General features: G+C 46.5%; 6 non-coding genes across 6 annotated transcripts; all 6 read right to left on the reverse strand.

The window, feature by feature from the left end:
• Positions 1 to 1121: 1121 nt before the first annotated feature.
• TRNAA-CGC (transfer RNA alanine (anticodon CGC)) lies at positions 1122 to 1193 on the reverse strand. Its single transcript has one exon. It is a non-coding gene; the product is annotated as a tRNA-Ala (tRNA).
• A 2396-nt stretch (positions 1194 to 3589) lies between these two features.
• Positions 3590 to 3661, reverse strand: TRNAA-CGC (transfer RNA alanine (anticodon CGC)). The gene has a single exon. It is a non-coding gene; the product is annotated as a tRNA-Ala (tRNA).
• Positions 3662 to 6065: 2404 nt separating this feature from the next.
• TRNAA-CGC (transfer RNA alanine (anticodon CGC)) lies at positions 6066 to 6137 on the reverse strand. The gene has a single exon. It is a non-coding gene; the product is annotated as a tRNA-Ala (tRNA).
• A 2400-nt stretch (positions 6138 to 8537) lies between these two features.
• TRNAA-CGC (transfer RNA alanine (anticodon CGC)) lies at positions 8538 to 8609 on the reverse strand. The gene has a single exon. It is a non-coding gene; the product is annotated as a tRNA-Ala (tRNA).
• A 2388-nt stretch (positions 8610 to 10997) lies between these two features.
• TRNAA-CGC (transfer RNA alanine (anticodon CGC)) lies at positions 10998 to 11069 on the reverse strand. Its single transcript has one exon. It is a non-coding gene; the product is annotated as a tRNA-Ala (tRNA).
• A 2402-nt stretch (positions 11070 to 13471) lies between these two features.
• On the reverse strand, positions 13472 to 13543 carry TRNAA-CGC (transfer RNA alanine (anticodon CGC)). The gene has a single exon. It is a non-coding gene; the product is annotated as a tRNA-Ala (tRNA).
• Positions 13544 to 15053: the final 1510 nt, after the last annotated feature.

Genomic DNA, 15053 nt, shown 5'->3' on the forward strand with positions numbered 1-15053 from the left:
AAGGTCAGAGGGGGTGATAGTTGGTGAGCGTGCACAGCACCTCAGAATGATACCACTGCCTAGCAGGGGGACCGGTGGAGACACTATTCTCAGCCAATGCCCCTCTGTCTGAACGAGTCTGCTTTGTGTCATCCCGGTAAGAGATCAGGCTAACAGGCTTCCAATGAAAAAAGCAGACATCACACTGAAGCATGGTGCACCGTGCATGTCCACAATCATCGGCTCCAAAGAGAAGACGTTCAGCAACAGGATTTAGTATGGCAAAAGACCACATCATCCTAATTCCCATGTACAGGAAAAAGCCCACACTTGAAGAAACATATCATATGGAGATGCCGGGATCAAACCTGTGGCCTCATACTTCCAAAGCAGGTGCTCTACCACTGAGTTACATCCCCGCTGCCAGCAAGGACCTATGAAATCTACCAGATGCTGGCTGGCTGCTTGGGACTAACAGCGCCCAGAACTGATGGTAACTGTCGAATTGGAGTTTCCAAATGGCGGACTTCATTTTAGAGCCACCTGTTTCTGGTTGTCCATAGAAACATGCAGAAAATCTGCCCCCCCCTGCAATCCCCCTGATCAACTAATGAAAAATATCAATATGTTCAAGGCTTTTGCTTTTAGAAGCCGGAGATAGGCCCCAGCAGCAGAGCTGGTAGGATATTCCAGCTCAAAACTAACAAGTTACAGAACCTGATCAACTTAGGTTGACAACAGAGGTACATCTGTGGCCACATCCAGTGAAAACAAATTATTTTTAAAGCTAGCCATCATATGCTACAAAGGTACAATGGTGGAGCTATACATTCGGAACCAAAACAATCGACTGAAAAGAAACGCAAGGCAATGCCAATCCTTTCACGATTCTGCACGGTTAAAACTGTGGTGTGATGGTACTCTCGTTGCATTTCTATTTGTAGTGATTGTGAAGGCATACAGGATGTTGACACTGGCAGGGACGCAAACCTCACTGATATATTACAGGCAGGTTTGCGATACGGGCACCAGCGTTTTCTCAGACAAATAGATATGAATGTCGATGATCCTATAATCATGGCCCGAGTTGCAGTGTGAAATACAAAATAACCGGGACAAAATCACACTGATGTTTATGCAAATGGAGATGCCGGGGATTGAACCCGGGACCTCATACATGCGAAGCATGCGCTCTACCACTGAGCTACATCTCCTCAGTGTGCGGTGAGTCTGTCCTGCAGACATCTTTTCCTGGGAGAATTCTTCTGGTCAAAGTATGCTGCCAACTGAAGCACTAGCAAAAGACCAGGGAAAACGGGAGCAAGACTGGAAAAGCACATGGTCACACTGAAGCAGTGTGCATTATGCTTCGCCATAAGAGATGACTTCCAGGGGAAGTATTCCACCAGAGGATTACCGTGCTCAAAGAGCCATCTAGTGGACAGAGACCATATGACAGTCAAAAAAAGGGAAACAATTGGAGATGCCAGGGATTGGACCCGGGGCCTCATACATGCAAAACAAGTGCTCTACCACTGAGCTACATCCCCTCGGTATGCAGTGTGTCTGTCCTGCAGACATAATTTTCAGGGAGAACTCTTCTGGTCAAAACATTCTGCCGAGTGAAGCACTAGCAAAAGAGCAGGGAAAACTGGAGCAAGAATGGAAAACCACATGGTCACACTGAAGCAGTGTGCATTTTGCTTCTCCATAAGAGATGACTTCCATGGGAAGATTTCCACCAGAGGATTACTGTGCTCAAAGGGCCATCTAGTGGATAGAGATCATTTGACAGTCAAAAAGAGAAACAAGTGGAAATGCCCCGGGTCCTCATACATGCAAAGCATGCGCTCTACAACTGAGCTACATCCCCGCTGAGAGGACACTTCCTCATCACACCTAAAAGCTTCAGGAGGGAGTGGGCTAAGTAAGGAAAGGGGTTTGCAGTAGTGCATATGAAAAAACATGACAACTGCCAAATTACATCTTACTACTTACAATGACAAAGTTAAAGCGCCAGGTCGATCTCATCACGTTGGTGCCTGAGACATCACATAATGTGACACGGCCATCTCGGATAGATGCCCCAGATTTGAGAAGTGTAGTTATGGAGAAAAAATAAATAAATAAATATATATATATATATATATATGTATGTCTTCAAACACCAAAAATGAGATAGCACCATTTCGCGCAGGAATTCCTCCAGCCGAAAGCCCACATATGTTGCTAGATAGACTGACACCTCTTTCAGATGTCCTTCTGTATTTGCTGGCTAGTGGAAAGCAACGTGGACCCACCACTCTATAGCTCTGCCGTCATGAGTGTCCCTAGCACACTCGGCAGATGTCGCTTCTCTAGGCAGACAAGCAGTGGAATTCTGCGGAAGGTCAATGGTGCTTCCATTGGTTTTGCCACTAGGCGATCCATTGCAGCCCTAGAATGAAGCATAACCCGCTGAATGCATTCAGGGTGTTCTGCGGTGGGAAAGGTCAGAGGGGGTGATAGTTGGTGAGCGTGCACAGCACCTCAGAATGATACCACTGCCTAGCAGGGGGACCGGTGGACACACTATTCTCAGCCAATGCCCCTCTGTCTGAACGAGTCTGCTTTGTGTCATCCCGGTAAGAGATCAGGCTAACAGGCTTCCAATGAAAAAAGCAGACATCACACTGAAGCATGGTGCACCGTGCATGTCCACAATCATCGGCTCCAAAGAGAAGACGTTCAGCAACAGGATTTAGTATGGCAAAAGACCACATCATCCTAATTCCCAGGTACAGGAAAAAGCCCACACTTGAAGAAACATATCATATGGAGATGCCGGGGATCGAACCTGTGGCCTCATACTTCCAAAGCAGGTGCTCTACCACTGAGTTACATCCCCGCTGCCAGCAAAGACCTATGAAATCTACCAGATGCTGGCTGGCTGCTTGGGACTAACAGCGCCCAGAACTGATGGTAACTGTCGAATTGGAGTTTCCAAATGGCGGACTTCATTTTAGAGCCACCTGTTTCTGGTTGTCCATAGAAACATGCAGAAAATCTGCCCCCCCCTGCAATCCCCCTGATCAACTAATGAAAAATATCAATATGTTCAAGGCTTTTGCTTTTAGAAGCCGGAGATAGGCCCCAGCAGCAGAGCTGGTAGGATATTCCAGCTCAAAACTAACAAGTTACAGAACCTGATCAACTTAGGTTGACAACAGAGGTACATCTGTGGCCACATCCAGTGAAAACAAATTATTTTTAAAGCTAGCCATCATATGCTACAAAGGTACAATGGTGGAGCTATACATTCGGAACCAAAACAATCGACTGAAAAGAAACGCAAGGCAATGCCAATCCTTTCACGATTCTGCACGGTTAAAACTGTGGTGTGATGGTACTCTCGTTGCATTTCTATTTGTAGTGATTGTGAAGGCATACAGGATGTTGACACTGGCAGGGACGCAAACCTCACTGATATATTACAGGCAGGTTTGCGATACGGGCACCAGCGTTTTCTCAGACAAATAGATATGAATGTCGATGATCCTATAATCATGGCCCGAGTTGCAGTGTGAAATACAAAATAACCGGGACAAAATCACACTGATGTTTATGCAAATGGAGATGCCGGGGATTGAACCCGGGACCTCATACATGCGAAGCATGCGCTCTACCACTGAGCTACATCCCCTCGGTGTGCGGGGAGTCTGTCCTGCAGACATCTTTTCCTGGGAGAATTCTTCTGGTCAAAGTATGCTGCCAACTGAAGCACTAGCAAAAGACCAGGGAAAACGGGAGCAAGACTGGAAAAGCACATGGTCACACTGAAGCAGTGTGCATTATGCTTCTCCATAAGAGATGACTTCCAGGGGAAGTATTCCACCAGAGGATTACCGTGCTCAAAGAGCCATCTAGTGGACAGAGACCATATGACAGTCAAAAAAAGGGAAACAATTGGAGATGCCAGGGATTGGACCCGGGGCCTCATACATGCAAAACAAGTGCTCTACCACTGAGCTACATCCCCTCGGTATGCAGTGTGTCTGTCCTGCAGACATAATTTTCAGGGAGAACTCTTCTGGTCAAAACATTCTGCCGAGTGAAGCACTAGCAAAAGAGCAGGGAAAACTGGAGCAAGAATGGAAAACCACATGGTCACACTGAAGCAGTGTGCATTTTGCTTCTCCATAAGAGATGACTTCCAGGGGAAGATTTCCACCAGAGGATTACTGTGCTCAAAGGGCCATCTAGTGGATAGAGATCATTTGACAGTCAAAAAGAGAAACAAGTGGAAATGCCCCGGGTCCTCATACATGCAAAGCATGCGCTCTACAACTGAGCTACATCCCCGCTGAGAGGACACTTCCTCATCACACCTAAAAGCTTCAGGAGGGAGTGGGCTAAGTAAGGAAAGGGGTTTGCAGTAGTGCATATGAAAAAACATGACAACTGCCAAATTACATCTTACTACTTACAATGACAAAGTTAAAGCGCCAGGTCGATCTCATCACGTTGGTGCCTGAGACATCACATAATGTGACACGGCCATCTCGGATAGATGCCCCAGATTTGAGAAGTGTAGTTATGGAGAAAAAATAAATAAATATATATATATATATATATATATATATATATATGTATGTCTTCAAACACCAAAAATGAGATAGCACCATTTCGCGCAGGAATTCCTCCAGCCGAAAGCCCACATATGTTGCTAGATAGACTGACACCTCTTTCAGATGTCCTTCTGTATTTGCTGGCTAGTGGAAAGCAACGTGGACCCACCACTCTATAGCTCTGCCGTCATGAGTGTCCCTAGCACACTCGGCAGATGTCGCTTCTCTAGGCAGACAAGCAGTGGAATTCTGCGGAAGGTCAATGGTGCTTCCATTGGTTTTGCCACTAGGCGATCCATTGCAGCCCTAGAATGAAGCATAACCCGCTGAATGCATTCAGGGTGTTCTGCGGTGGGAAAGGTCAGAGGGGGTGATAGTTGGTGAGCGTGCACAGCACCTCAGAATGATACCACTGCCTAGCAGGGGGACCGGTGGAGACACTATTCTCAGCCAATGCCCCTCTGTCTGAACGAGTCTGCTTTGTGTCATCCCGGTAAGAGATCAGGCTAACAGGCTTCCAATGAAAAAAGCAGACATCACACTGAAGCATGGTGCACCGTGCATGTCCACAATCATCGGCTCCAAAGAGAAGACGTTCAGCAACAGGATTTAGTATGGCAAAAGACCACATCATCCTAATTCCCAGGTACAGGAAAAAGCCCACACTTGAAGAAACATATCATATGGAGATGCCGGGGATCGAACCTGTGGCCTCATACTTCCAAAGCAGGTGCTCTACCACTGAGTTACATCCCCGCTGCCAGCAAGGACCTATGAAATCTACCAGATGCTGGCTGGCTGCTTGGGACTAACAGCGCCCAGAACTGATGGTAACTGTCGAATTGGAGTTTCCAAATGGCGGACTTCATTTTAGAGCCACCTGTTTCTGGTTGTCCATAGAAACATGCAGAAAATCTGCCCCCCCCTGCAATCCCCCTGATCAACTAATGAAAAATATCAATATGTTCAAGGCTTTTGCTTTTAGAAGCCGGAGATAGGCCCCAGCAGCAGAGCTGGTAGGATATTCCAGCTCAAAACTAACAAGTTACAGAACCTGATCAACTTAGGTTGACAACAGAGGTACATCTGTGGCCACATCCAGTGAAAACAAATTATTTTTAAAGCTAGCCATCATATGCTACAAAGGTACAATGGTGGAGCTATACATTCGGAACCAAAACAATCGACTGAAAAGAAACGCAAGGCAATGCCAATCCTTTCACGATTCTGCACGGTTAAAACTGTGGTGTGATGGTACTCTCGTTGCATTTCTATTTGTAGTGATTGTGAAGGCATACAGGATGTTGACACTGGCAGGGACGCAAACCTCACTGATATATTACAGGCAGGTTTGCGATACGGGCACCAGCGTTTTCTCAGACAAATAGATATGAATGTCGATGATCCTATAATCATGGCCCGAGTTGCAGTGTGAAATACAAAATAACCGGGACAAAATCACACTGATGTTTATGCAAATGGAGATGCCGGGGATTGAACCCGGGACCTCATACATGCGAAGCATGCGCTCTACCACTGAGCTACATCCCCTCGGTGTGCGGGAAGTCTGTCCTGCAGACATCTTTTCCTGGGAGAATTCTTCTGGTCAAAGTATGCTGCCAACTGAAGCACTAGCAAAAGACCAGGGAAAACGGGAGCAAGACTGGAAAAGCACATGGTCACACTGAAGCAGTGTGCATTATGCTTCTCCATAAGAGATGACTTCCAGGGGAAGTATTCCACCAGAGGATTACCGTGCTCAAAGAGCCATCTAGTGGACAGAGACCATATGACAGTCAAAAAAAGGGAAACAATTGGAGATGCCAGGGATTGGACCCGGGGCCTCATACATGCAAAACAAGTGCTCTACCACTGAGCTACATCCCCTCGGTATGCAGTGTGTCTGTCCTGCAGACATAATTTTCAGGGAGAACTCTTCTGGTCAAAACATTCTGCCGAGTGAAGCACTAGCAAAAGAGCAGGGAAAACTGGAGCAAGAATGGAAAACCACATGGTCACACTGAAGCAGTGTGCATTTTGCTTCTCCATAAGAGATGACTTCCAGGGGAAGATTTACACCAGAGGATTACTGTGCTCAAAGGGCCATCTAGTGGATAGAGATCATTTGACAGTCAAAAAGAGAAACAAGTGGAAATGCCCCGGGTCCTCATACATGCAAAGCATGCGCTCTACAACTGAGCTACATCCCCGCTGAGAGGACACTTCCTCATCACACCTAAAAGCTTCAGGAGGGAGTGGGCTAAGTAAGGAAAGGGGTTTGCAGTAGTGCATATGAAAAAACATGACAACTGCCAAATTACATCTTACTACTTACAATGACAAAGTTAAAGCGCCAGGTCGATCTCATCACGTTGGTGCCTGAGACATCACATAATGTGACACGGCCATCTCGGATAGATGCCCCAGATTTGAGAAGTGTAGTTATGGAGAAAAAATAAATAAATATATATATATATATATATATATATATATGTATGTCTTCAAACACCAAAAATGAGATAGCACCATTTCGCGCAGGAATTCCTCCAGCCGAAAGCCCACATATGTTGCTAGATAGACTGACACCTCTTTCAGATGTCCTTCTGTATTTGCTGGCTAGTGGAAAGCAACGTGGACCCACCACTCTATAGCTCTGCCGTCATGAGTGTCCCTAGCACACTCGGCAGATGTCGCTTCTCTAGGCAGACAAGCAGTGGAATTCTGCGGAAGGTCAATGGTGCTTCCATTGGTTTTGCCACTAGGCGATCCATTGCAGCCCTAGAATGAAGCATAACCCGCTGAATGCATTCAGGGTGTTCTGCGGTGGGAAAGGTCAGAGGGGGTGATAGTTGGTGAGCGTGCACAGCACCTCAGAATGATACCACTGCCTAGCAGGGGGACCGGTGGAGACACTATTCTCAGCCAATGCCCCTCTGTCTGAACGAGTCTGCTTTGTGTCATCCCGGTAAGAGATCAGGCTAACAGGCTTCCAATGAAAAAAGCAGACATCACACTGAAGCATGGTGCACCGTGCATGTCCACAATCATCGGCTCCAAAGAGAAGACGTTCAGCAACAGGATTTAGTATGGCAAAAGACCACATCATCCTAATTCCCATGTACAGGAAAAAGCCCACACTTGAAGAAACATTTCATATGGAGATGCCGGGGATCGAACCTGTGGCCTCATACTTCCAAAGCAGGTGCTCTACCACTGAGTTACATCCCCGCTGCCAGCAAAGACCAATGAAATCTACCAGATGCTGGCTGGCTGCTTGGGACTAACAGCGCCCAGAACTGATGGTAACTGTCGAATTGGAGTTTCCAAATGGCGGACTTCATTTTAGAGCCACCTGTTTCTGGTTGTCCATAGAAACATGCAGAAAATCTGCCCCCCCCTGCAATCCCCCTGATCAACTAATGAAAAATATCAATATGTTCAAGGCTTTTGCTTTTAGAAGCCGGAGATAGGCCCCAGCAGCAGAGCTGGTAGGATATTCCAGCTCAAAACTAACAAGTTACAGAACCTGATCAACTTAGGTTGACAACAGAGGTACATCTGTGGCCACATCCAGTGAAAACAAATTATTTTTAAAGCTAGCCATCATATGCTACAAAGGTACAATGGTGGAGCTATACATTTGGAACCAAAACAATCGACTGAAAAGAAACGCAAGGCAATGCCAATCCTTTCACGATTCTGCACGGTTAAAACTGTGGTGTGATGGTACTCTCTGTGCATTTCTATTTGTAGTGATTGTGAAGGCATACAGGATGTTGACACTGGCAGGGACGCAAACCTCACTGATATATTACAGGCAGGTTTGCGATACGGGCACCAGCGTTTTCTCAGACAAATAGATATGAATGTCGATGATCCTATAATCATGGCCCGAGTTGCAGTGTGAAATACAAAATAACCGGGACAAAATCACACTGATGTTTATGCAAATGGAGATGCCGGGGATTGAACCCGAGACCTCACACATGCGAAGCATGCGCTCTACCACTGAGCTACATCCCCTCGGTGTGCAGTGAGTCTGTCCTGCAGACATCTTTTCCTGGGAGAATTCTTCTGGTCAAAGTATGCTGCCAACTGAAGCACTAGCAAAAGACCAGGGAAAACGGGAGCAAGACTGGAAAAGCACATGATCACACTGAAGCAGTGTGCATTATGGTTCTCCATAAGAGATGACTTCCAGGGGAAGTATTCCACCAGAGGATTACCGTGCTCAAAGAGCCATCTAGTGGACAGAGACCATATGACAGTCAAAAAAAGGGAAACAATTGGAGATGCCAGGGATTGGACCCGGGGCCTCATACATGCAAAACAAGTGCTCTACCACTGAGCTACATCCCCTCGGTATGCAGTGTGTCTGTCCTGCAGACATAATTTTCAGGGAGAACTCTTCTGGTCAAAACATTCTGCCGAGTGAAGAACTAGCAAAAGAGCAGGGAAAACTGGAGCAAGAATGGAAAACCACATGGTCACACTGAAGCAGTGTGCATTTTGCTTCTCCATAAGAGATGACTTCCAGGGGAAGATTTCCACCAGAGGATTACTGTGCTCAAAGGGCCATCTAGCGGATAGAGATCATTTGACAGTCAAAAAGAGAAACAAGTGGAAATGCCCCGGGTCCTCATACATGCAAAGCATGCGCTCTACAACTGAGCTACATCCTCGCTGAGAGGACACTTCCTCATCACACCTAAAAGCTTCAGGAGGGAGTGGGCTAAGTAAGGAAAGGGGTTTGCAGTAGTGCATATGAAAAAACATGACAACTGCCAAATTACATCTTACTACTTACAATGACAAAGTTAAAGCGCCAGGTCGATCTCATCACGTTGGTGCCTGAGACATCACATAATGTGACACGGCCATCTCGGATAGATGCCCCAGATTTGAGAAGTGTAGTTATGGAGAAAAAATAAATAAATATATATATATATATATATGTATGTCTTCAAACACCAAAAATGAGATAGCACCATTTCGCGCAGGAATTCCTCCAGCCGAAAGCCCACAAATGTTGCTAGATAGACTGACACCTCTTTCGGATGTCCTTCTGTATTTGCTGGCTAGTGGAAAGCAACGTGGACCCACCACTCTATAGCTCTGCCGTCATGAGTGTCCCTAGCACACTCGGCAGATGTCGCTTCTCTAGGCAGACAAGCAGTGGAATTCTGCGGAAGGTCAATGGTGCTTCCATTGGTTTTGCCACTAGGCGATCCATTGCAGCCCTAGAATGAAGCATAACCCGCTGAATGCATTCAGGGTGTTCTGCGGTGGGAAAGGTCAGAGGGGGTGATAGTTGGTGAGCGTGCACAGCACCTCAGAATGATACCACTGCCTAGCAGGGGGACCGGTGGAGACACTATTCTCAGCCAATGCCCCTCTGTCTGAACGAGTCTGCTTTGTGTCATCCCGGTAAGAGATCAGGCTAACAGGCTTCCAATGAAAAAAGCAGACATCACACTGAAGCATGGTGCACCGTGCATGTCCACAATCATCGGCTCCAAAGAGAAGACGTTCAGCAACAGGATTTAGTATGGCAAAAGACCACATCATCCTAATTCCCATGTACAGGAAAAAGCCCACACTTGAAGAAACATATCATATGGAGATGCCGGGATCAAACCTGTGGCCTCATACTTCCAAAGCAGGTGCTCTACCACTGAGTTACATCCCCGCTGCCAGCAAGGACCTATGAAATCTACCAGATGCTGGCTGGCTGCTTGGGACTAACAGCGCCCAGAACTGATGGTAACTGTCGAATGGAGTTTCCAAATGGCGGACTTCATTTTAGAGCCACCTGTTTCTGGTTGTCCATAGAAACATGCAGAAAATCTGCCCCCCCCTGCAATCCCCCTGATCAACTAATGAAAAATATCAATATGTTCAAGGCTTTTGCTTTTAGAAGCCGGAGATAGGCCCCAGCAGCAGAGCTGGTAGGATATTCCAGCTCAAAACTAACAAGTTACAGAACCTGATCAACTTAGGTTGACAACAGAGGTACATCTGTGGCCACATCCAGTGAAAACAAATTATTTTTAAAGCTAGCCATCATATGCTACAAAGGTACAATGGTGGAGCTATACATTCGGAACCAAAACAATCGACTGAAAAGAAACGCAAGGCAATGCCAATCCTTTCACGATTCTGCACGGTTAAAACTGTGGTGTGATGGTACTCTCGTTGCATTTCTATTTGTGGTGATTGTGAAGGCATACAGGATGTTGACACTGGCAGGGACGCAAACCTCACTGATATATTACAGGCAGGTTTGCGATACGGGCACCAGCGTTTTCTCAGACAAATAGATATGAATGTCGATGATCCTATAATCATGGCCCGAGTTGCAGTGTGAAATACAAAATAACCGGGACAAAATCACACTGATGTTTATGCAAATGGAGATGCCGGGGATTGAACCCGGGACCTCATACATGCGAAGCATGCGCTCTACCACTGAGCTACATCCCCTAAGTGTGCGGTGAGTCTGTCCTGCAGACATCTTTTCCTGGGAGAATTCTTCTGGTCAAAGTATGCTGCCAACTGAAGCACTAGCAAAAGACCAGGGAAAACGGGAGCAAGACTGGAAAAGCACATGGTCACACTGAAGCAGTGTGCATTATGCTTCGCCATAAGAGATGACTTCCAGGGGAAGTATTCCACCAGAGGATTACCGTGCTCAAAGAGCCATCTAGTGGACAGAGACCATATGACAGTCAAAAAAAGGGAAACAATTGGAGATGCCAGGGATTGGACCCGGGGCCTCATACATGCAAAACAAGTGCTCTACCACTGAGCTACATCCCCTCGGTATGCAGTGTGTCTGTCCTGCAGACATAATTTTCAGGGAGAACTCTTCTGGTCAAAACATTCTGCCGAGTGAAGCACTAGCAAAAGAGCAGGGAAAACTGGAGCAAGAATGGAAAACCACATGGTCACACTGAAGCAGTGTGCATTTTGCTTCTCCATAAGAGATGACTTCCAGGGGAAGATTTCCACCAGAGGATTACTGTGCTCAAAGGGCCATCTAGTGGATAGAGATCATTTGACAGTCAAAAAGAGAAACAAGTGGAAATGCCCCGGGTCCTCATACATGCAAAGCATGCGCTCTACAACTGAGCTACATCCCCGCTGAGAGGACACTTCCTCATCACACCTAAAAGCTTCAGGAGGGAGTGGGCTAAGTAAGGAAAGGGGTTTGCAGTAGTGCATATGAAAAAACATGACAACTGCCAAATTACATCTTACTACTTACAATGACAAAGTTAAAGCGCCAGGTCGATCTCATCACGTTGGTGCCTGAGACATCACATAATGTGACACGGCCATCTCGGATAGATGCCCCAGATTTGAGAAGTGTAGTTATGGAGAAAAAATAAATAAATATATATATATATATATATATATATATATATGTATGTCTTCAAACACCAAAAATGAGATAGCACCATTTCGCGCAGGAATTCCTCCAGCCGAAAGCCCACAAATGTTGCTAGATAGACTGACACCTCTTTCGGATGTCCTTCTGTATTTGCTGGCTAGTGGAAAGCAACGTGGACCCACCACTCTATAGCTCTGCCGTCATGAGTGTCCCTAGCACACTCGGCAGATGTCGCTTCTCTAGGCAGACAAGCAGTGGAATTCTGCGGAAGGTCAATGGTGCTTCCATTGGTTTTGCCACTAGGCGATCCATTGCAGCCCTAGAATGAAGCATAACCCGCTGAATGCATTCAGGGTGTTCTGCGGTGGGAAAGGTCAGAGGGGGTGATAGTTGGTGAGCGTGCACAGCACCTCAGAATGATACCACTGCCTAGCAGGGGGACCGGTGGAGACACTATTCTCAGCCAATGCCCCTCTGTCTGAACGAGTCTGCTTTGTGTCATCCCGGTAAGAGATCAGGCTAACAGGCTTCCAATGAAAAAAGCAGACATCACACTGAAGCATGGTGCACCGTGCATGTCCACAATCATCGGCTCCAAAGAGAAGACGTTCAGCAACAGGATTTAGTATGGCAAAAGACCACATCATCCTAATTCCCATGTACAGGAAAAAGCCCACACTTGAAGAAACATATCATATGGAGATGCCGGGGATCGAACCTGTGGCCTCATACTTCCAAAGCAGGTGCTCTACCACTGAGTTACATCCCCGCTGCCAGCAAGGACCTATGAAATCTACCAGATGCTGGCTGGCTGCTTGGGACTAACAGCGCCCAGAACTGATGGTAACTGTCGAATTGGAGTTTCCAAATGGCGGACTTCATTTTAGAGCCACCTGTTTCTGGTTGTCCATAGAAACATGCAGAAAAGCTGCCCCCCCCTGCAATCCCCCTGATCAACTAATGAAAAATATCAATATGTTCAAGGCTTTTGCTTTTAGAAGCCGGGGATAGGCCCCAGCAGCAGAGCTGGTAGGATATTCCAGCTCAAAACTAACAAGTTACAGAACCTGATCAACTTAGGTTGACAACAGAGGTACATCTGTGGCCACATCCAGTGAAAACAAATTATTTTTAAAGCTAGCCATCATATGCTACAAAGGTACAATGGTGGAGCTATACATTCGGAACCAAAACAATCGACTGAAAAGAAACGCAAGGCAATGCCAATCCTTTCACGATTCTGCACAGTTAAAACTGTGGTGTGATGGTACTCTCTGTGCATTTCTATTTGTAGTGATTGTGAAGGCATACAGGATGTTGACACTGGCAGGGACGCAAACCTCACTGATATATTACAGGCAGGTTTGCGATACGGGCACCAGCGTTTTCTCAGACAAATAGATATGAATGTCGATGATCCTATAATCATGGCCCGAGTTGCAGTGTGAAATACAAAATAACCGGGACAAAATCACACTGAAGTTTATGCAAATGGAGATGCCGGGGATTGAACCCGGGACCTCATACATGCGAAGCATGCGCTCTACCACTGAGCTACATCCCCTTGGTGTGCGGTGAGTCTGTCCTGCAGACATCTTTTCCTGGGAGAATTCTTCCGGTCAAAGTATGCTGCCAACTGAAGCACTAGCAAAAGACCAGGGAAAACGGGAGCAAGACTGGAAAAGCACATGGTCACACTGAAGCAGTGTGCATTATGCTTCTCCATAAGAGATGACTTCCAGGGGAAGTATTCCACCAGAGGATTACCGTGCTCAAAGAGCCATCTAGTGGACAGAGACCATATGACAGTCAAAAAAAGGGAAACAATTGGAGATGCCAGGGATTGGACCCGGGGCCTCATACATGCAAAACAAGTGCTCTACCACTGAGCTACATCCCCTCAGTATGCAGTGTGTCTGTCCTGCAGACATAATTTTCAGGGAGAACTCTTCTGGTCAAAACATTCTGCCGAGTGAAGCACTAGCAAAAGAGCAGGGAAAACTGGAGCAAGAATGGAAAACCACATGGTCACACTGAAGCAGTGTGCATTTTGCTTCTCCATAAGAGATGACTTCCAGGGGAAGATTTCCACCAGAGGATTACTGTGCTCAAAGGGCCATCTAGTGGATAGAGATCATTTGACAGTCAAAAAGAGAAACAAGTGGAAATGCCCCGGGTCCTCATACATGCAAAGCATGCGCTCTACAACTGAGCTACATCCCCGCTGAGAGGACACTTCCTCATCACACCTAAAAGCTTCAGGAGGGAGTGGGCTAAGTAAGGAAAGGGGTTTGCAGTAGTGCATATGAAAAAACATGACAACTGCCAAATTACATCTTACTACTTACAATGACAAATTTAAAGCGCCAGGTCGATCTCATCACGTTGGTGCCTGAGACATCACATAATGTGACACGGCCATCTCGGATAGATGCCCCAGATTTGAGAAGTGTAGTTATGGAGAAAAAATAAATAAATATATATATATATATATATATGTATGTCTTCAAACACCAAAAATGAGATAGCACCATTTCGCGCAGGAAGTCCTCCAGCCGAAAGCCCACAAATGTTGCTAGATAGACTGACACCTCTTTCGGATGTCCTTCTGTATTTGCTGGCTAGTGGAAAGCAACGTGGACCCACCACTCTATAGCTCTGCCGTCATGAGTGTCCCTAGCACACTCGGCAGATGTCGCTTCTCTAGGCAGACAAGCAGTGGAATTCTGCGGAAGGTCAATGGTGCTTCCATTGGTTTTGCCACTAGGCGATCCATTGCAGCCCTAGAATGAAGCATAACCCGCTGAATGCATTCAGGGTGTTCTGCGGTGGGAAAGGTCAGAGGGGGTGATAGTTGGTGAGCGTGCACAGCACCTCAGAATGATACCACTGCCTAGCAGGGGGACCGGTGGAGACACTATTCTCAGCCAATGCCCCTCTGTCTGAACGAGTCTGCTTTGTGTCATCCCGGTAAGAGATCAGGCTAACAGGCTTCCAATGAAAAAAGCAGACATCACACTGAAGCATGGTGCACCGTGCATGTCCACAATCATCGGCTCCAAAGAGAAGACGTT

This window comes from Ambystoma mexicanum, chromosome 12 (assembly GCF_040938575.1).
Source record: "Ambystoma mexicanum isolate Mex_15411 chromosome 12, UKY_AmexF1_1, whole genome shotgun sequence".
Lineage (NCBI taxonomy): Eukaryota > Metazoa > Chordata > Amphibia > Caudata > Ambystomatidae > Ambystoma > Ambystoma mexicanum.